General features: G+C 41.6%; 1 protein-coding gene across 5 annotated transcripts in view; it reads left to right on the top strand.

The window, feature by feature from the left end:
• The window catches only part of TMEM182 (transmembrane protein 182), a 63,415-nt gene that overhangs the window by 19,537 nt on the left and 23,180 nt on the right, over positions 1–20,698 (top strand). The window lies entirely within an intron of this gene.

Raw genomic sequence — 20,698 nt, 5'->3', positions numbered from 1 at the left:
ATTGCGTGCTAAGTCATTTCACTCATGTCCGACTCTGTGACCCTATAGATTGTGGCCCACCAGGCTCCTCTGTCCATGGGATTCTCCAGGCAAGAATACTGGAGTGGGTTGCCGTGCCCTCCTCCAGGAGATCTTCCTGACCCAGGGATCAAACCCACATCTCTTATGTTTCCTGCATTTGCAGGCAGGTTCTTGACCCCTAGTGCTGCTATTATGTTACTGTATTTCTACAAAATGATGAAACTTTGTTATGTATGATATTCTGCAGAAGGAGAGTCCTATGCTGTTAACTGGGAATCATGATTGCCCAGCTTCTTTCATGTTTTCATACTACTTTATCTATAGAAAGTATATAAACTTAGTTTCTGTACAAAGTACACAATATTTAGCACATAAATCTAATTTTTAAAAGTACATGAGCTCAGTATGTCCACTTTATTCTCAGCTGGTTTCATGAATTTTTTCATAAGAGAGTGTTTATCCTAAGCTTAAAACCAAGGGTTGGTACAGAATTTAGTGGTGTCATTAGCAGGGTCAAAAAAAAAATCTGTTTTTCAAAGAGAATACTTAACATTTAATATTCTGGATAAATGTGTATTAGTTAGGATTCTCCAGAGAATCAATAGGATTTGTGTATGTGTGTGTGTGTGTACAGAGAGAGACTGAGGTTAATTGATTGACTGATTGATTGAGGGAGAGGTTTTAAGGAATTGGCTCATGCTGTTGGTGAAATGCTGTTAAGTTTGAAGTCTGTGGGGCAAGCCTGCAGCTGGAGATTCAGATAACAGCTGATGCTGAGGTCTTGACTCTGAGTGCTGGAGACTTAGGTAGAATTTCTGTGGTGCACGGGAGGGTTCAATTTCTGTGGTGCAGTCTACGGGAGGGTTCTTTCTTCTTCAGAGAACCCTTTTTTGTTCTTTAAGTCCTTCAGTGAGGCCCACCCCCTCACACTGTGGGATAATCTACCTTACTGATAGTCTGCTGATTGTAAACAGTGACACATCAAAATGCCTTTAGGGCAGTTTTAAGGCTACTGTTTGATGAAGCAGCCGGGCACCGTCGTCTAACTAAGCTGACACATAAAATGAACAATCACAGAACTCACTGAACTTTTACATCCGTCAATAACTTTTTTCATCTTTATATAAAATATGAATTTCCATACATTTTAATTTTGTTTTGAGTTTGTCAAAGGGTATAGCATCTGCTTATATCACATTATTAACATGATGTGTTATGGAGCAGGTGTGGGTCCGGGTAGGAAAAGGGGTGAGATTGTGCTTGTCCACCAGACTTGCCGGAGCTCAGAGGGACTGGGGCTGCTGGTCTTGATAATAAGTGTGGTGCAGATGCTCTTTCCTGTAAAAATCTGCCTGGGTTCCAGTGCAACCAAAAATAGATAAGTAAAGTTCCCCCATCATTTCATAATTGTTTTAAAAAACAGCTGTTTTTTAAAACAGTCATCTCAGTCACATTTGCCACACCTCTTACATCTTTTATGATGTGGACTTTCTCACTGACGACAGAGGACATGGCATGGGGAAAAGGCAGATAAACTACTTTGTGTTATAAAAAGTTACATTACAAAATGTTATGAAAACAATATCCCTTCCTTGTCATTCTTTCTAGGACATTAGGTATTTGCATAAATATGTGTTTTGCTGTTGCTGATACTCGTATGTTGAGGTCCTGTGATAAGATAGGTGCGGTAGGCTCCATGTACTTAAAAGTGAATCTACATATTTGAAAAATTTGCACCTCAAGGAGATCATGAGTGTGTGCTAAGTTGCTTCAATTGTGTCGGATTCTTTGCCAGCCCATGGACTGCAACCCGCCAGGCTCCTCTGTCCATGGGATTTCCCAGGCAAGAATACTGCAGTGGATTGCCATTTCCTCCTCCAGGGGATCTTCCCAACCCAGGGATCGAACCCATGTCTCTTAGTCTTCTGCATTGACAGGTGGATTCTTTACCATTAGCGCCACCTGGGAAGCCCTAAGGAGATGGTGGTGAACTTGCAAAACAAGGTAACGTTATCTGTGCATAATAATGATGGGGAAGGATAGTGAGATGTCAGCGAAATTGCACTGCAATTACATTTAGAATTATTATGCTGCGTTACATATAATTACTATGTCACTTTTTGGATCAAGTGACAAAACCGTGTTCCATTTTTTTAAGTTGTCACACTCCTCTTTGGCATACATATTGCAATTCCTTATTTCACTTTAAGCAAAAACACTAAGGGAAAATGACTGAGGTGAGAAGAGGTATGTCCTACAACAGAAATAGTATATGCAAGTTCCATTTATCTTCCTACTACTGGTACAGTGATACCTGACATTATATTGGGGTGATTATTTTATTGTTTCTTTTATCCAAGAGAAAGATACAGACTTCATCAAAAAGATTCAATCTGGTTGAAAGTGTGTGTTTCCTAGTTGATAAAGCCACGAGATTTCACTAGACTCCAGAACTACTTGTCAACTTCCTAGCTTCATAATTATCAGGCATTATACATTTGCTGTGATTTCCTGATGGCTCAGATGGTAAAGAATCCGCCTGCCAATGCAGGAGTCACAGGTTTGATACCTGGGTTGGGAAGATCCCGGAGAAGGAAATGGCGCTCCTGTATTCTTCCCTGGGAAACCCCATGGACAGAGGAGCCTGGTGGGCTACAGTCCACGGGGTTGCCAAGAGTTGGACATGACTTAGAAACTGAACAACAGTACATTTGCAAATTCAAAGTATTGTTTGTGAAATCTGATGTATTGTGGCCAGGCAAATTATTGGCAAAATGTCTTTGCCTTCTCCAGAATTTTTACCATTACAGTTAGCTAATACTGAAATCAGTGAAAATGATACAGTGGTGGATAGTTTTCTGGAAAGACTATTTTAGAATTATTGGACATTACTGATGAAATTATTTTATTTCACAGTGAGAGGGCTGAGACTCAGAGAAACCATGTGATTTCTGTCTTCACACAGTTGATCACTAGCAGAACTAACCTAAGGTCCAAGCCTCTGGGTTTTGTTTATTGATGATCTTATCAACTACAGTGAATGAAAAGGCTGATTTTAGTTCTTACTATTAAATCTTTTAAAGTCAAATCTTTTAGTTGGATCTCAATAAAAAAACAATAAACTTATGTTGGCTTTTTTTTAACTTTCTGTTTGATCCTGACTTGTATGTACAGTCTGGTCTAATTCACTGTTTCCTTTATTTTTGTTTTAATCTCAAACGTACAATTCAAAAATCCAGTTATGTTCAAATCTTGTTATTTGGATGGTTGCCCAAGCTTAGAGGGGCTGATCTAATTCTCAGAATTGTTTACTGAAGTAGGACTGTGTACTTCGAAGTCCATTAAACAATTTCATTACCTCTCGATATCTGTCAGAATTCAGATTTTCTGGTTTGTTTCATGCTTAAGTTTAGTCATAGTCCATTAATTTGCTAACATCGGGTGATGATGTACTGAACATAGATTAATTTTCAAGGTAACTCAACCCTTGAGTGAAACAGTCATTTCTATAGGTGTCCCCTTGGCCTTTAACCACACCCACCAAGGTGCTCCTTGTACCTAACTGCAACTGTTCATTTACTTGATTTCTTCATTGTTTATCGCAGTTCCCCAAAGGCACAGACTGTGACCTACTCATATTTGTATCACCAGCACTTAGCATAGTGCCGGATACTTAGAAGATCCTTCAGTGTTTGTATGAAATGACAATGCCAAATTGCAGTTTGTATTTTCAGCAATAAACTGTTTTAACTTTATTACTTTCAAGTGGAAACGGCTTTCTTATGAAGTAGAATATATTGAACATAATTTCTGGTTTTTTCCTGATGAGTTGGAACAAGCCCGCGGACACAGGCCAGCCATGTGGCCTTCTTTCAGCTGCTCAGAATCAGCATTTGTGCTCTTACTGCAGGGCCCAAGGGTGTCCATCCTTCCCCCAGGTGCTCCTCTCTCGTCCCACTCCCTCCTCCCCGTTTCCTTGATGAAGCAGGATCACCCACCGCGCCAGTTCAGACTTCAGTTCCCAAGGAAGACTTCCTTGCTGCCCCTTCCCCCTCTAACACGGGGGCTAGACCAGGCTCTCCTTTATAAAACCCATGCTTTCATTTGATAATTTACAGCACAGATTTTAAATATTTCCTGCTGAATTATTTTGTTCATATATCCCTTCCCGATTTAACTCTAGGCGCCACAACTGTAATGTCTTCTATGTTTGACACACTGTTGTTTCCACTCTTGACTGAATGTTTTTGTAGAACTACTATGTCTTGAGAGTCTGCACTAACTGGACTGGACTGTGGTACTGACACTGATGCCTTGAATAACTCCTGATGCGTGTAGGAATTTTTAAACCTTTACTCAGTGGGCCTCGTTTACTCTTAAAATTGTTTTTTCATACTTCTGGTAACTTTTTTAGGTCTACAACATTGTTTTCATGTGTCAGCTCTCTTTTACCTTTATTGTCAATATTTATTTACTATTCTTTTCTGGTCTGCTCATTCTTCAGTCTTACGAAAAAAGGTGGGGTGATATGAATGATGTAAGGCTAGAAGCAAGAAGGCAACTAGGCAAGGTGTTAGTCAGCAGCTCATCAAGCTGGAAGTAGCCAAGAACAAATAGCAACTGAAGAATAAGGGTTATTTTTGTCCCACAATAAGAAGTTCAGAAGCAGCTGCTGTCATGATGCTGTCGGGGATCCTGGCCTTTCTGCCTTTTCTTCCACATGCTTGGCAGGTGGACGGCTCCTGTCATGTTCTCCCATCTTCAGCAGAGCAGGCGTGTTCCTGGAATTCTCCAGTAGATTTCTGCCAGTGCTTCCCTTGTCAGAACCATGTCACATGGCCTTGCTGGGCTGGGGCTTGGAGTTGCTTGCTTTCCAGGCTCTGTGGCAGGGGAGGAGAGGAAGAGGAGAGGGGGAGGGGGAGAAGAGTTCAGAGGGTTGATGGACCAACCTACAGGGTCCTCCTCATGGACCAGCATCTTGGTCCTCCCTGGACATTATCAGGGCAGGACAAGGGATGGGGCAACAAAGGTCAAGAGGGAGTGATGGGCATAAATGATATTAAAGAGTTAACATGTAAATTTGGTAGCCAAACAGAAGAAATCTAGGGGTATCTAGGCTGATAAAGAAACTGCTCTCTGAATAAGATGTAATTCAGTTTATATAACATCAGTTCAGTTCATTCCCTCAGTCGTGTCTGACTCTGTGACCCCATGGACTGCAGCACCCCAGGCCTCCCTGTCCATCACCAACTCCCAGAGTTTACTCAAACTCCTGCCCATTGAGTTGGTGATACCATCCAACCATCTCTGTCATCCCCTTCTCCTCCCACCTTCAATCTTTCCCAGCATCAGGGTTTTTTCCAATGAGTCAGTTCTTCCCATCAGGTGGCCAAAGTATTTCAAAGTATTTCAAAGAGTTTCAGTTTCAGCATCAGTCCTTCCAGTGAATATTCAGGACTGATTGCCTTTAGGATGGACTGGTCCATCCTAAAGGCTTGGTCCTTGCAGTCCAAGGGACTCTCAAGAGTCTTCTCCAACATCACAGTCCAAAAACATCAATTCTTCAGCACTTAGCTTTCTTTATTGTCCAACTCTCACATCCATACATGACTACTGGGAAAACCATAGCTTTGACTAGATGGGCCTTTATCAGCAAAGTAATGTCTCTGCTTTTTAATATGCTGTTTAGGTTGGTCATAACTTTTCTTCCAAGGAGCAAGCATCTTTTAATTTCATGGCTGTAGTCACCATCTGCAGTGATTTTGGAGCCCAAGAAAATAAAATCTGTCCCTGTTTCCACTGTTTCCTCATCTATTTGCATGAAGTGATGGGACCAGATGCCATGATCTTAGTTTTATGAGTGTTAAGTTTTAAGCCAACTTTTTCACTCTCCTCTTTCCCTTTCATTAAGAGGCTTTTTAGTTCCTCTTCACGTTCTGCCATAAGGGTGGTGTCATCTGCATATCTGAGGTTATTGACATTTCTCCCGGCAATCTTGATTCCAGCTTGTGCTTCATCCAGTCCAGCATTTCTCATGTACTCTGCATATAAATTAAATAAGCAGGGTGACAATATACAGCCTTGATGTATTCATTTCCCGATTTGGAACCAGTCTGTTTTTCCATGTCCAGTTCTGTTGCTTCTTGACCTGCATACAGATTTTTCAGGAGGCAAGTCAAGTGGTATGTTATTCCTATCTCTTGAAGAATTTTCCACAGTTTGTTGTGATCCATACAGTCAAAGGCTTTGGCGTAGTCAATAAAGCAGAAGTAGATGTTTTTCAAGGAGATCCAACCAGTCCATCCTAAAGGAGATCAGTCCTGGGTGTTCATTGGAAGGACTGATGCTGAAGCTGAAACTCCAATACTTTGACCACCTCATGCGAAGAGTTGACTCATTGCTGGGAGGGATTGGGAGCAGGAGGAGAAGGGGACAACAGAGGATGAGATGGCTGGATGGCATCACTGACTCGATAGGCATGAGTTTGAGTAAACTCCAGGAGTTGGTGATGGAAAGGGAGGCCTGGCATGCTGCGATTCATGGGGTCGCAAAGAGTCGGACATGACTGAGCAACTGGACCGAACCAAACTGAACCGAAAATGTTTTTCTGGAACTCTCTTGCTTTTTTGATGATTCAGCGGATGTTGGCAATTGATCTCTGGCTCCTGTGCCTTTTCTAAATCCAGTTTGAACATCTGGAAGTTCATGGTTCACGTTCTGTTGAAACTTAGCTTGGAGAATTTTGATAATTATTTTGCTAGTGTGTGAGATGAATGCAATTGTGCGGTAGTTTGAGCATTCTTTGGCATTGCCTTTCTTTGGGATTTTTGGAATGAAAACTGATGTTTTCCAGTCCTGTGGCCACTGCTGAGTTTTCCAAATTTGCTGGCATATTGAGTGCAGCACTTTCACAGCATCATCTTTTAGGATTTGACATAGCTTAGCTGGAATTCCATCACCTCCTCTAGGTTTGTTCATAGTGATGCTTCCTAAGGCCCATTTGACTTTGCATTCCAGGATGTCTGGCTCTAGGTAACTGATCACATCATCTTGATTATCTGGGTTATGAAGACCTTTTTTGTATAGTTCTTCTGTGTATTCTTGCCACCTCTTCTTAGTATCTTCTGCTTCTGTTAGGTCCATACCATTTCTGCTCTTTATTGTGCCCATGTTTACATGAAATGTTCCCTCGGTATCTCTAATTTTCTTGAGGAGATCTCTAGTGTTTCCCATTCTATTGTTTTCCTCTATTTCCTTGCACTGATCACTGAGGAGGGCTTTCTTATCTCTCCTTGCTCTTCTTTGGAACTCTGCATTCAAATGGGTATGTCTTTCCTTTTCTCCTTCACCTTTTGCTTCTCTTCCTTTCATAGCTATTTGTAAGGCCTCCTCAGACAACCATTTTGCCTTTTGGCATTTCTTTCTCTTGGGGATGGTCTTGATCCCTGCCTCCTGTACAGTGTCACAAACCTCTGTCCATAGTCCTTCAGGCACTCTGTCTATCAGATCTAATCCCTTGAATCTATTTGTCACTTCCACTGTATAATCATAAGGGCTTTGATTTAGGTCATACCTGAATGGTCTAATGGTTTTCCCTACTTTCTTCAATTTTAAGTCTGAATTTGGCAGTAAGGAGTTCATTATCTGAGCCACAGTCAGCTCCCAGTCTTGTTTTTGCTGACTGTATAGAACTTCTCCATCTTTGGCTGCAAAGAATATAATCAGTCAGATTTCTGTGTTGACCATCTGGTGATGTCCATGTGTAGAGTCTTCTCTTGTGTTGTTGGGAGAGGGTATTTGCTATGACCAGTGTGTTCTCTTGGCAAAACTCTATTAGCCTTTGTCCTGCTTCATTCTATACTCCAAGGTCAAATTTGCCTGTTACTCCAGGTGTTTCTTGACTTTCTACTTTTGCATTCCAGTCCCTTATAATGAAAAGAACATCTTTTTGGGGTGTTAGTTCTAGAAAGTCTTGTAGGTCTTCATAGAACCATTGAACTTCAGCTTCTTCAGCATTACTGGTCGGGGCATAGACTTGGATTACTGTGATATTGAATGGCTTGCCTTGGACACGAACAAAGGTCATTCTGTCATTTTTGAGATTGCATCCAAGTACTGCATTTTGGACTCTTTTGTTGACCATGATGGCTACTCCATTTCTTCTAAGGGATTCTTGCCCACAGTAGTAGATATAACTACTAAATAACATACAGTCAAGGTAATATGGTCACTTTCCTCCAGACAATAAATATTATTTTAGTGTATTTCTTTTCAGTCCTTTTTACATGCATATTGTACATTGTTTTGATCATTATAAATACAAACGTATATCTCACTTTTTAATTTTTAAGTTAGCTAATATTTCTCCATATTTGTGCCTAATTGTCTCTCAGATTTTAAGTGTTAGTTGCCACCTCCACATTAAAAATAATTTTATGTGTGTAACATTTGTTGTAATTTGTATTAGTTCTTTGGATTGTATTTACATAAATGTGAATCAAAAGGTAGGAATAAAATTGCATTTTTATTATTTTCCCAAGGTACCAAACTGCTTGCCACCCAGTACTGTATCGTGTAACTAAGAAAATGTGGTAGGAAGACAGAAATATGAGAATCAGGAGGAGAGGGCCTATTTTGAAGTGAAGACTGGGGATTTAGTTTGGATTTAGACACATTAAATTTGGGTTGATAGTGGAATACCAGTTTGAAATAATTCAGCAAGTAGCTTGATGTGCAGGATTGCCAACTGATTTAAAAGACTTTAATTAGCATAACATTTACCAAGAATTGCAGAGATGGTTTTTGTTACATTATGATCTTTAAGAGAGGTCATAGTAAAGAAGGTGGTAAAATGTCAGTTATACTTAGGAGAAGGAAAGAAGCAAAGACACCCCAGGAAGGAGAAATAGCGAGAAGCAGGGAGAATCGAGGCGATGGCTGGCTGGTGTGCTGTCAGAGGGGTCTGCATAGGCGCCAGTCTTGGGCAGAACAAGGCTGTTCTCAGTGCAGGCGTGGAGTGGACGAGGATGAGAAGGGGCAAGAGGGCTTGGTAATACCCCGATGATGCAGAGGTTCTGCGGGAGCCCTGGTAGCTCCCTCGCCACCACGGGGAGGCCCGTGAAGCCAGCTCCTGTGGACTCTAGCCCCGCAGGCGCTGCTGGCTTGGCCTGCGACCCCAGCCCTTCTGCTCTGTGTCCCGTTGCTGGGCACGGGCCATCCCCTGGGGCTGAGCTGGGGGCCCAGCTCTCTCTCCCTGGCATTGCTTTTTCTCCGTCATTTTCCTGCACATTCTGACATCGGATCCTCCTGGGAGCCAAGCCCTGCCCCAGGCTTCTCCTCCTCTCCTCCGGAGAGAGGTCAGAAGGCAGTGATCCTCCTCAAGGGGCAGGGCAGCAGAAGGACAGAACTTGAAACCTCACACCAGGTGTCCAGGGAGCGGGCAGCGAGGAAGTGGAGACCTTTGCTGTTAGCCAACCCTGGGCCTTGGGAAGGCAACTCAAAGAGCACACAGCCTTTTAGAAAGCTGCAGGTCTTCACAAAACAGCTCCACACTTTACCCTGCAGGGCAAACTAAACCATAAAAATGCATGCCCTTGTACTGGACAGCTTGAAGCAGTGAACGGCTGAATTAAGATTTGAGTCTAGGGTTAATATAAATGCTTAAACAATTGAGGAGACTGATCAACATGTCACAGGAAGCTAATCTCATTGGAATGTTCCCCCCCTCCCCAGCTCACCCCCCACCGCGTTCTACTTGCAATTCCAGTATGCTTATTTGCCAGTTCTTTTGTTTGTATATGATGATTCTGGACATGGTTGTAAATTTGCCAGATAGTTTTAAATACTTCTGCTCTGTTTAAGTTGTGTAGGGGAAAAAAAAAAGCATGCTCTGCAAAGTTTAATAAAAAATACAATTCAGTCTTTCTTTTTTTTCTTTTCTGGTCACAAATGTCAAGTACCTAGTTATTTGGAAATACCTTCTGTTCTCAGTTGCTCAGTCATGTCTGACTCTTTGCGACTCCATGGACTCTAGCCCACCAGGCTCCTCTGTCCATGGGATTCTCCAGGCAAGAATACTGGAGTGGGTTGCCATGCCCTCCTCCAGGGGATCTTCCCAACCCAGGGATCAAACCCAGGGATAGAATCTGCATCTCCTGCATCGACAGGTGGATTCTTTACCACTGCACCACATGGGAAGCCCCTGTAAACAAGATTGGTCATTTACAACAGTGTACCTTGACTTCCCTTCCCAGAGGACAGGCTACATGCAACCTGGACAAAGGGTGACGGTAATATCTGTGACGCTGTCAGCTACACACAGAAGTAGAAACCCCCTTTAATGAAAGGACACCTCCTGGCACCGTAGACCAGGGTTTCTCAGCCTTGGCATGTGGACACTGGGGCCAGATGACTATGGTGGGAGGATGGTCCTGTGCGTTGTAGGACATTTAGCAGCATCTCTGGTCTGTACCCACTAGATGTCATCTTGGTGTGACCATCAAAAATATCTCCAACCATTGCCAAATATCCTGGGGTATCTGGATGGGCACAGAACCATGTCATTGAGAACTACTGGGACACTCTAGACATTCATCCCTAAGGCTTCTGACCCAGGGCCCAAGCTCCTCTTCAGAATTATACCTATATTATCCACACTCTGTGCCCAACTCCAAGTCTGGACCCCAAATAACGCTTAGTTTCCTCTGTCTTCTTTTACACTGGATATTTAAACCAGAAAGGAGCAAGAAGGCCATCTTGGCCTTGATTTTATCTTTAACTAACATTGCTTCTGCCTCAGGCTTCAGACCTTTTTTGAGAAAACAGTATTAACTAGATTTGATGAAAAAAAAAATTATTGAGTGTTTGCTGTATGTTGGGCACTGTTCTGGATGCTCTAGAGCCAGCCCTAAATTCTTGCCCTCCTGGGGCTTTCATTGCAGTGGAGGCAAAAAATAAACCAGTCACATAACTTGGAGAAAAATACAAGGAGAAGGAGTGTGTGTGGAGGGGACTTCAGAATTAACTACAGTGACAGGGAGTCTGCACAGAAAAGGTGATGTCTGTTTCGAGTTGACAGCTCTGAGTTGAATGGAGCTGCCACCAGCTAAACGGTCACTGTTTCCTGACCCCTCTTTTGCGAACTAGATGAATGCTGTTCAGAGTGCTCGGCACAGGGACTGGCTCTTGGTCCAGGTTCTGTGGGCGTTACAAGCTGGGCTTTCGGTCAGCATGTCTACGTTCACTACCTGGAGCCGTGACTTCCTGTCTCTGGTCTCCCCCAGATTCACCCCACTTGTCTGTGAAAGGAAGATGAGCTTAGTATCAACCTCATACAGTGGTTAAAATAGAAAGAGAATAGTACAAATGCTTAGCATAGTGGTTGCCCTGTCTTTGGTATTCAATAAATGTCATTCATTCTTAATATGCTATCCCAACTTACAACACCCCAAAGAAGTCATCTCCAAGGCATGTCAGTTCATCCTAGCTTCTCCCTAGTGGAATGCTCTCTGCTCTCTGAGTGCATGTGTGTGTGTGTGTGTGTGGTGTGTGTGTGTGACCACATCAAGCATTTGGTACAGTTTCTGGTCAAGATTAAGGACTTCATAAATAAAGCTCATTACTAATGTCATGATCCCCATCATCCTAGTACATGAGAGTTAATATTGCCACATATACTGGCCAAGATTGGCTACTCTATGTGACAATGTTGATTAAAATGGACTCAGCAATCACTGTGTGTATTCACTGTTCTAGGTTCTGGGAAACAACAGTGAACAAAAGAGTTGGAAATCCCTGCCCTCATGGGGTTGCCATTCTAGTGAGGGGAGGCAGGGAAAGTGACATAAAGGGAACCAGTTTTATAGTACATTGGAAGATGACAGGGGTCCAGAGAAACATAAGATGGGGAAAGAACCTGGAGACTGAGGGGCCTGGGCGTGCAGAGGTGGAGGAGATAGGAGCTCTGTTTTCTGAGGTGTCTATTAAGGTCTTTGTATCATTTTTTTTAAGGTGTTTGTTTTCTTATTGTTGAGTTTTAACAGTCCATTGTGTACTTCAGATCAGTGTTTTATCAGTTGTCTAGTGCAAATATTTTATTCCAAGCTGTAGCTTGTCTTTTCATTCTCTTGCCATTGTCTTTTACAGAGCAGATGATTTTAATTTTAATGAAGTCCAGCTTATCAGTTATTTCTTTTATGGCTTGTTTCTTTGGTGGTGTATCTAAAAAGTCACCACTATACCCAAGGACATCTAAAAAGTCATCACCATACCCAAGGTTTTCCCTGTAATATCTTTTAAAGATTGTATAGTTTTACATTTTAGTTTTAGGTCTACAATCCATTTTTAGTTAATTTTTGTGAAGAGTCTAAAGTCTGATTCTAGATTCCTTTTTTTCTGCATTTGATGTCTGCTTGTTTCAACAGCATTTTCTTTGCTCCGTTTTATTATCTTTGCTCCTTTGTCAGAGGTCAGTTGATTATCCTTTTGTGGGTCCGTTTCTAGGCTTTCTGTTCTGTGTTACTAATCTACGTCCGTCTAATCTTTGGCCAGTACCACACTCTCTTGATTACTCTGGCTTCATGGAAAATCCTGAAGCCGGGTAGTCAGTACCCCCACAGTAATTTTCTTCTTCAGTATTGTATTATTCTAGGTCTTTTGCTTCTCCAAATAAATTTTAGACTCAATTGTCTATATCTATAAAATAACCTGCTAGAATTTTGATTGGAGCTGTATTGAATGTCTAGATCAAGTTAAAAAGAACTAACAGCCTGATAATGCTATCTTACTACTCTAGACATGGAACATCTCTCCATTTATTTAATTCTTTTCTTTTGTTTATCAGATTTATAGTTTTCTTCATATAAATCTTATATATATTTTGTTAGATTTAAACCTAAATATTTATTTTGGAGGGCTCTAATGTAAACTATAAGTTTTTAATTTAAAGTTCCACTTGTTTATTGCTGTAAGGAAAAAAATATTTTTTTGTATATTAGCCTTGTATCCTGAAACCTTATTCTAATCACTCTAGCAGTGGTGTTTTTTTTTTTTTAATGGATTCTTTCAGATTTTCTTTATAGACAATCATATCATCTATAAAAACAACTTTATTTCTTCCTTCTCCATATGTATACCTTTTGTTTCCTTGTTTCCTTTTCTTATCTAATAGCATAATTAGGATTTCCAGGGCAGTTGAAATGAGTGGTGAGAGGAGACATCCTTGTCTTATTTCCAATGTTAGTGGAAAACTTTCCAGCTTCTCACCATTAAGAATGATATTAGCTGTCTGTGTGTGCTTATAGGGTTTCCTAAATATTCATTATCAACTTGAGGAATTTCCCCTTCATTCCTAGTTTACTGAGAGTTTTTATCATGAATTGGAGTTGGATTTTTTCAGATGTTTGTTCTACATCTACTGATACGATCATGTCATTTTTCTCTTTTAGCCTTGTTGATGTGGTGACGTGATAGGTTATATTAACTGATTTCTGTATGTTGAAGGTGCCTTGAATACCTGGGATAAAGCCTACCTGATCATCATGTATAATTATGCATTGTTGGATTCAGTTAGCTAATATTTTGTTGATGATTTCTGCATCTATGTTCATGAGAGATATTGAGTATAGTTTCCTTTCCCTATAAATGTCTGGTTTTGATATTAGGATAACATTGGCCTCATAGAATGAGTTTAAAAGTATGACATCTGCTTCTTTCCCTCTGGGATATTGTAGAGAGAGAACTGGTATAATTTCTTCTTTAAATATTTGGTAGAACTTAACAGTAAACCCATCTGGATTGAATCCATGGATGTGGACCTGATGGCTTAGGAGGGGCAACTGCATATTTATTGAAAAATTCCACATATTAGTGGACCCATGCAGTTCCAACCCATGTTGTTCCAGGGTTTCAACTGTGTATCCAGTTGATTGATGACCTTGTTGAGTCTGGCTGTGTCCTTTCTGATTTCCTGCCAGATGGATCTGTCCATTCTGATAGAGAGGTGTTGAAGTCTCCCAATGTAACAGTGTATCCTTCTTATCCTCTTCTAAGTTCTATCAGTTTTTGCCTCACATAGTTTAATATTCTGTTATTAGGTACATACATATTAAGGCAAAGTCTATACTTTTAGTGTATGGGCTTCCTTGGTCGCTCAGATGGTAAAGAATCTGCCTGCAACTTAGGAGACCCAGGTTCGATCCCTGGATCGGGAAGATCCACTAGAGAAGGGAATGGCAACCCACTCCAATATCCTTGCCTGGAGAATTCTATGAACAGAGGAGCCTGGCAGGCTAGTCCATGGGGTTGCAAGAGTTAGAATGACTGAGCAACTAACACTTTTACTTTTTTTCATACTGTTTGTACTTAATGTTATTATTGATCTTCACCCTGCCATTTTAATTTTTGTTTTGTTTGTTCTCTCTGTTTTTCATTTCTGTTTTCTTTATCCTGCCTTTCTAACGGTTACTTGGATTTTTAAAAATTTCATTCCATTTGAATTATCTGAAGTTTTTTTAGAGTATATCTCTTCTCTGCACCATTCGACTGTCTAGATCATCCACTGCATTTTCATTTTGGGCTACTATATTTTTCATTTCTAAATTTTCCTTTGGTTCTTTTTATATCTTTTATTTATTTGCCAGTAACTTTTGTTTTCTCTTCAATTTGGGTCAAGCATGTACATGTTTACTCTTTGAGACATTTTTATCATGACTCTCTCAAAGCCCTTCTTCGATAATTTTAACATCTCTATCTTCATTGCCATCTACTGAGTGATCTTTTCCATTGAAGTTGAGATTTTTCTGGTTCTTGGTATGCCCTCATTTAAAAATGGAACCAGATCTTTGACTTAGCCATTGAAAACCTCAATAAAGTTAGAAGAATGGAAAAACACAGAGGGTGACTGCAGAGAAGAAAGCATTTAAATGAGAGATTAACATCAAAGATACTTTTTAAAAAATCCCATGTATTTGGAAATTAAATGTCTGCTGCACCTGGTCTCATGTCTCTGGATATATTCCAGTGTCTCCTAGTTAAAGTCTATGGGAACTTGAATAAAATTTGTATCCTACTGTTGTGTGAAAATTGTATAAATCTTAATTACATCAAATTGGTTCATAATGCTCTTCAGGTATACTATATTCTTCTACTTCTCTGTCCATTCATTGTTAACTTCTGAGAGTTTGATATTGAAACTCCAACTAAACATCTTAATTTATCTTCTTAAAGCAATTGTAATATATGGTGAAACTATATGTAACTTTGTTCTGTATTTTCCAAATCTCCTGTAAATGTGTTATCATATTTTCGCAATTTAAAAAATAAAAAGGAACGAAAAAAAAATGAAGCCAGGGATTTGGATATATTATGTTAGTAAACTTGAGATCGCCTGTTTTTTTTGGCTTTTTTACCCTGCTACTGCGGGCGGGGGGGGGGGGGGGGCATCGTCTCAATAAAATCGGGTGGCATGGAATTCCAGGTTCCCCACTTAGACTGTGTTGACATAAGGAGGAGCCCTCCTTGGTACTTCTGGGCCATAGTGAGAGTTCTGGCTTCCCACTGTGCTTCTGCTGATGCCGTCCTGACTAGGAGGGGCAGGACTGAATCATTACAACTTTAACCATGATTTCCACTTACACGATAGGTTTGCAAAGGTGGCCTCACTACTGTAGTTGGCGGTGAAAGTCCTAACTCTCCACTCAGCCTTCTCTGCTATCACCCCAAGGGGAGGGATGTCTAATTCCCACGCTGAAGGGGTAGAAGTCCAGGTCCCCACGTGGTCTCCACTCTCACTGTGAACGGTGGCCCCGTTACTCTATGGAAATCAACGTCTTGACCCCACATTCAGCTTTGTCTTCTACATCCTTGTGTGTGAGTGGAGGTGGGAGGGCACCTTACTACCGCCTCTTGGGAGTCAAAAACTAGGCTCCCATCTCGGTCTTTGCTGATCAGAGTGGAGTTGGGGCCAACATTTTATTCTGTGCTTTTTTGAAAAAAATTATTTTATTTTTGACTGCACTGGATCTTCATTGCTGCACTTGGGCTTTCTCTAGTTGCCTCAAGTGTACAGCTATTTTCTAGTTGTGGTGTGCAGGCTTCTCATTGTCGTGGCTTCTCTTGTTGCAGAGCACGGGCTCTAGGGTGCGTGGGCTTTAGTAGTTGCAGCACATGGGGTCAGCACATGTGGCTTGTAGGTTCTGGAGTGCAGACTCAGTAGTTGTGGTAAACGGGCACCATGTGGAATCTTCCTGGACCAGGGATTGAACCCGTGTCCCCTGCATTGGCAGGAAGATTCTTAACCACTGAACAATCAGGGAAGTCCTTCATAGTGTTAGACTTGTGTCAAGTGGTTATTTTCTAAAAGTTTCTTGCTTTGATAGGCAGACCCTTACCTGGTTCTTTGGTGGTGGTGGTGGTTTAGTTGCTCAGTCGTGTCCCACTCTTTGTGACCCCATGGACTGTATCCCACCAGGCTCCTCTGTCCATGGGATTTCCCATGGCAAGAATACTGGAGTGGGTTGCCATTTCCTTCTCCAGGGGATCTTCCCAACCCAGGGATCAAACCAAACTGTTTTTGTTGGAAATTTTTTTCACTGTTGATTGTTGGCATTTCTGGGTTGCTTGCTTTTCATATGCAGTGAACGTTACTACCTGGTAGTGATAAAAGCCTCACCTCCCTCCCTTCCTTGACATGACCCCCGCAGGGGGCTGGCCTGCTGCTGTGTCCCTTGCTGTTTCTCAGTTATTGGCTCCCTGTGCTCTAAGTATTGGATGAATGAGCAAGGAGAAAACCTGAACTCACCATCACATCATTCCTTGGACTCCAGGTTTCTCAGTCGGCCTTCTTCTTCTCCCATCTTTCTGCCTCTTCTGTTTGTTTCATAGATGATCACCAAGGATTTTCGTGGTGACTAAAAGAAGCAGTAGGGGAACGTATGTGTGCTTCATCTTCCTGGAAGCAGAAGTTTACTTTATCTAGTTACATTCCAAAGGCACAGCTGTCCGGATTCACTGATGGCCTGGTGTGAGGTGTGAGGGAAAGAGCAGAGTGAATGAGGACACTTTCTTAGCAACTGGAGGGATGAAGCTGTTATTTTTAGTGATGGGGAAGGCTGAGATAGATTGTTAAGAGGAAGCTTGTGTAGTTTTCAGACATGTTGAGTTCAGGACACCTAGTGGAGATATTATGTAGGCTTTGGGGTCCCAGAGTTTGGAGTTAAAGTAGCCCTTTGGGTGGAAAGTGTGCTTTTGGGAGACATTGCTTGGGGGGTGTACTTAAACCATGGAGAAAAATAAGACCATTTGGAGAGTGAGATAGAGAGAAAGGAGGTCGGTCCGAGGTTGGAGCTGTAAGATGATCTGTTGTTCAGAAGTCAGGAAGAGGAGAGAGCCACAGAGGAGACCGGGGATGGGCAGCGAGGGGAGAGGGCAGAAAGCCAGGCGAGTGTGGTGTTCTGCAAACCAGAGAGGGAGCACTTTCCAAGAGAAAGGAGTGATACCCTTGGCCAAGTGCTGCCTGGAAGGAGAGCGAGGCGTGGACGGGGGTCTGACCCTTGAATTGAGCAGGCTGTCCATAACAACCTGGCCTCGTGTTTTGCAACCTAGATTTACTTCTCAGGCTCACTGCCCCTGTATCCCTTTTAACACATACATCACATTTTGTGTAATCTCTCTCTTCTTTTACCTTTAAATGAGAGTATATGAATGATACATGTAAGTCTCGCTTGATAAATTTCAGTGCTGACATGAGGGATTAATTAGATCCGGCGAGTTTATCAATTATTGCAGCTGTTAATTGCTCAAAGGCACCATCATCATTTCTTCAAAGTTGTTCACTGATACCCATATTTCTTGTTTCTGAGTATTAAAACCTACTAATATCTACAGGCAAATATATAAGAAGAAAAGCATTATTTACTTTATAAAAATCTTTATTATCACAACAAAATGACTTATTCTATTTCCTGTGACAAGCTTCTATTATGTGTAGTCATTGGGCGAACCCGCCTGCTTTATTTTACAAATACTGCCTCGCTGGATCTTGAGACCATGCTGTCAGGTAGGATTCATTGCTGCCTTTTCAAAGCCAAGGAAACCAAGAGCATTTGGGTTTCTCAACTCAGAGTTCAGCTCTGCATCCTGAACTGCAGGCTGCCTCCATTTCCACAGTTGCTTTCTTGATAACATTGTAAGGGAAATTATGCCTTATTTTTCTAACAAGCAATATATAGTTTAAAACAAAATATATTTGTTATTTGGGGGAGAATTGGTGAGTTCTGCTATATTTAGTTTTGGTATGGTGACTCAATATGAGTTTTTTTCTTTTCTTTTTTACTCTTTATTGCTCTTTACAAACAAGTTTGGGAGTGTAGAAATAAAATTCAAGTGATTTTTAAATGTAGTTATTTTAAAACATGACTGATTTTTATAAAGTACTTTTTCTAGGGCTCAGATTCATTGCTTCAATACTGCATGTGGCCGTGATAGAGCACTGATCTAGTATTGTTAAGGGAAGTGACACATCTTATGGAAAGCAAAGTGTTAACTTGTTCCCAAAGCAACAGCTGTTGCGACACAATATGACAGGCATTTGCTCTAATAACTTGCTGTGTTGAGTAACTCCAGAGGGAAGTCTTCCAAAGATGTATCTTATCACTGCAAATAAATAAATAAAACCAGATCCCCCACTACACCATGTACAAAGTCGCTATGGGAATGCTGTGTTTGATGTTTTCATGGTTTTCTGCCTAAAATGTGCAGTTTTAGAAAGCTGGTCTTCAGTCTATACAGTTCATCATCAAAGGGAAATACTGACTATTCACTTGTTGAAACTCTAACCAGGGAAGTTGGAAGTGACTTCTGAGATTGCTAGTCTACCTTTTTATCAGGAAACAAACAGAAAACCAGGGGGCTGGATAGTGAGCACTTCTCAAGAGCACGCAGCAAATAGAAGACAAGTCGGTGAGGACGTGGGGTGCCCATAGGCATTTCTGCCCCGTTCCTTCAGGTTGAGCCCTAGAAGAGGCCTAGTCAGTGAGAGATGGGGAGAGGGGTCTAGGTCCTTGGTGAATGCTAACAGCAAAGACCAGTGGAGCAAATGTGACTCTCAGTCTGTTGGTGAATAAGCAAACTGTGAGAGTTTGTTTTGGACTGAATGAGGCAGGCTTGCCCTGCCAGGGACACAAGCTATCTTGTCTGTCCCCAGGAGACAGTCATTTCACACCCGTGACCTAGCAGTCCTGCCTTGCGGGTTCACATCCCAAACCATGCAGGTCTGGGTCCCAAGCTGGCCAGCTACTCTTCCCAGGTGTTCGCTGCCTGGGACCGGCCCCTGCTTGCCTGCAGGGCCCTCCCACCGCAGCAGCCAATGGGCACTCTCAACTCTATTCCTTTCTTTTCTTCCTAGAAACTTTTTAACTCCCTTTTGTTATTACAAGTCCTTGATAAGGTCTCTTGCCATTACATATTACTCATAAGATGGGCTAGTTTCCATGAAGTATTGTTAGATCTTTTGGGGTGCCTTTATCTCTAAGTATTTTACCCTTTAAAAAAATATCAAGAAAATGTAAATTTATAAAATAAAAGGGAGTATATGTTTTACTTCGTTTGTTTCTCCTTCTCCCTGAACAACCCCCCACCCCCACAAAACCAGACTCCTAACCTTTTGCCAGTGGTGTGATTATCGTTAGATTAAAGCTCTATGTGGTTAAAACGCCCGTTTTAATTTAAGTTTATCGATGATTTTTTTGTATCGTTTGTAGGGAAAGTTTCATGTAATGTGGGCCGAAGTGTTCTCCTGGTGAGCCACTGTGTTCTCCAAGGACCCCTGTGACCTCCCCCCTGCCTGCTCTCTCTCTCACCACTTCCCCGGCACCAAAGCTTCCTTCTCTGTGCTCTTACACTAAGCTCCCTGCACACACCGCTTTCTTCCTTGATTTTCGTTCATGCTTTCTGCTCTCTGCCTCCATTTCCTGTGTTCCTGCTCTCCCGTTTAAGAAGCACTTCCTCCAAGGAACCTTCTGTGATATGCCAAGACTGGTCACGTGCCCTTCTTCTGTTCCTGGGCGGCGTACCACGGGATCCTGCCCTTGCGCTTGGCACAGCTGCAGTCATCTGACTGTGGCTTTCACTCCCAGTGACTGCTTGGTAGCACATGTTGGGCATTTTTCATGGCACATCACCAGTATGTGCTTATCTAGCTCAGTGCCTGGTACGCAGTAGATTTCTCAGTCCCTGTTTGAGCATGGGTGAAGGAAAAAGTGGAATTCAATTCAGTTGTTAATTGCTTCTTTTTTTTGGTGTTTTATGATAAAAATAGAGGAGAAATATCAAATCATTTTACTGCTGTGCAATTCCTAAACTAACTTTTCTGACAAAGAAGTAGAGAAACTACTTTTGAGTCAGCTCCCTTAGAGAAAGATTCCTGGATGTACAGTTGTGACAAATGACCATAAAATTCCTCAGAGAAATGTGTGTCTAGGGTATTACAAATTATTGGAGGCAAATCATCTGAAAGATATAGGCTCAGAGGTCCTAAGAAACTTACAACAAAATATTCACCATCAAGTAAAGCAAGGATTTGCTATACTTATTTTCAGTTGGCTGCCCAAAGTTTTGGGTAAATAGGTTCATATTTAATGTTTAAAAAGTATGAAGAGCTGAGCAGCCCTTGGTGCTCCTA

This window comes from Muntiacus reevesi, chromosome 3 (genome assembly GCF_963930625.1).
Source record: "Muntiacus reevesi chromosome 3, mMunRee1.1, whole genome shotgun sequence".
NCBI lineage: Eukaryota > Metazoa > Chordata > Mammalia > Artiodactyla > Cervidae > Muntiacus > Muntiacus reevesi.
Note: the sequence above shows the minus strand (reverse complement) of the source record. Positions and strands in the feature narration are given on the sequence as shown.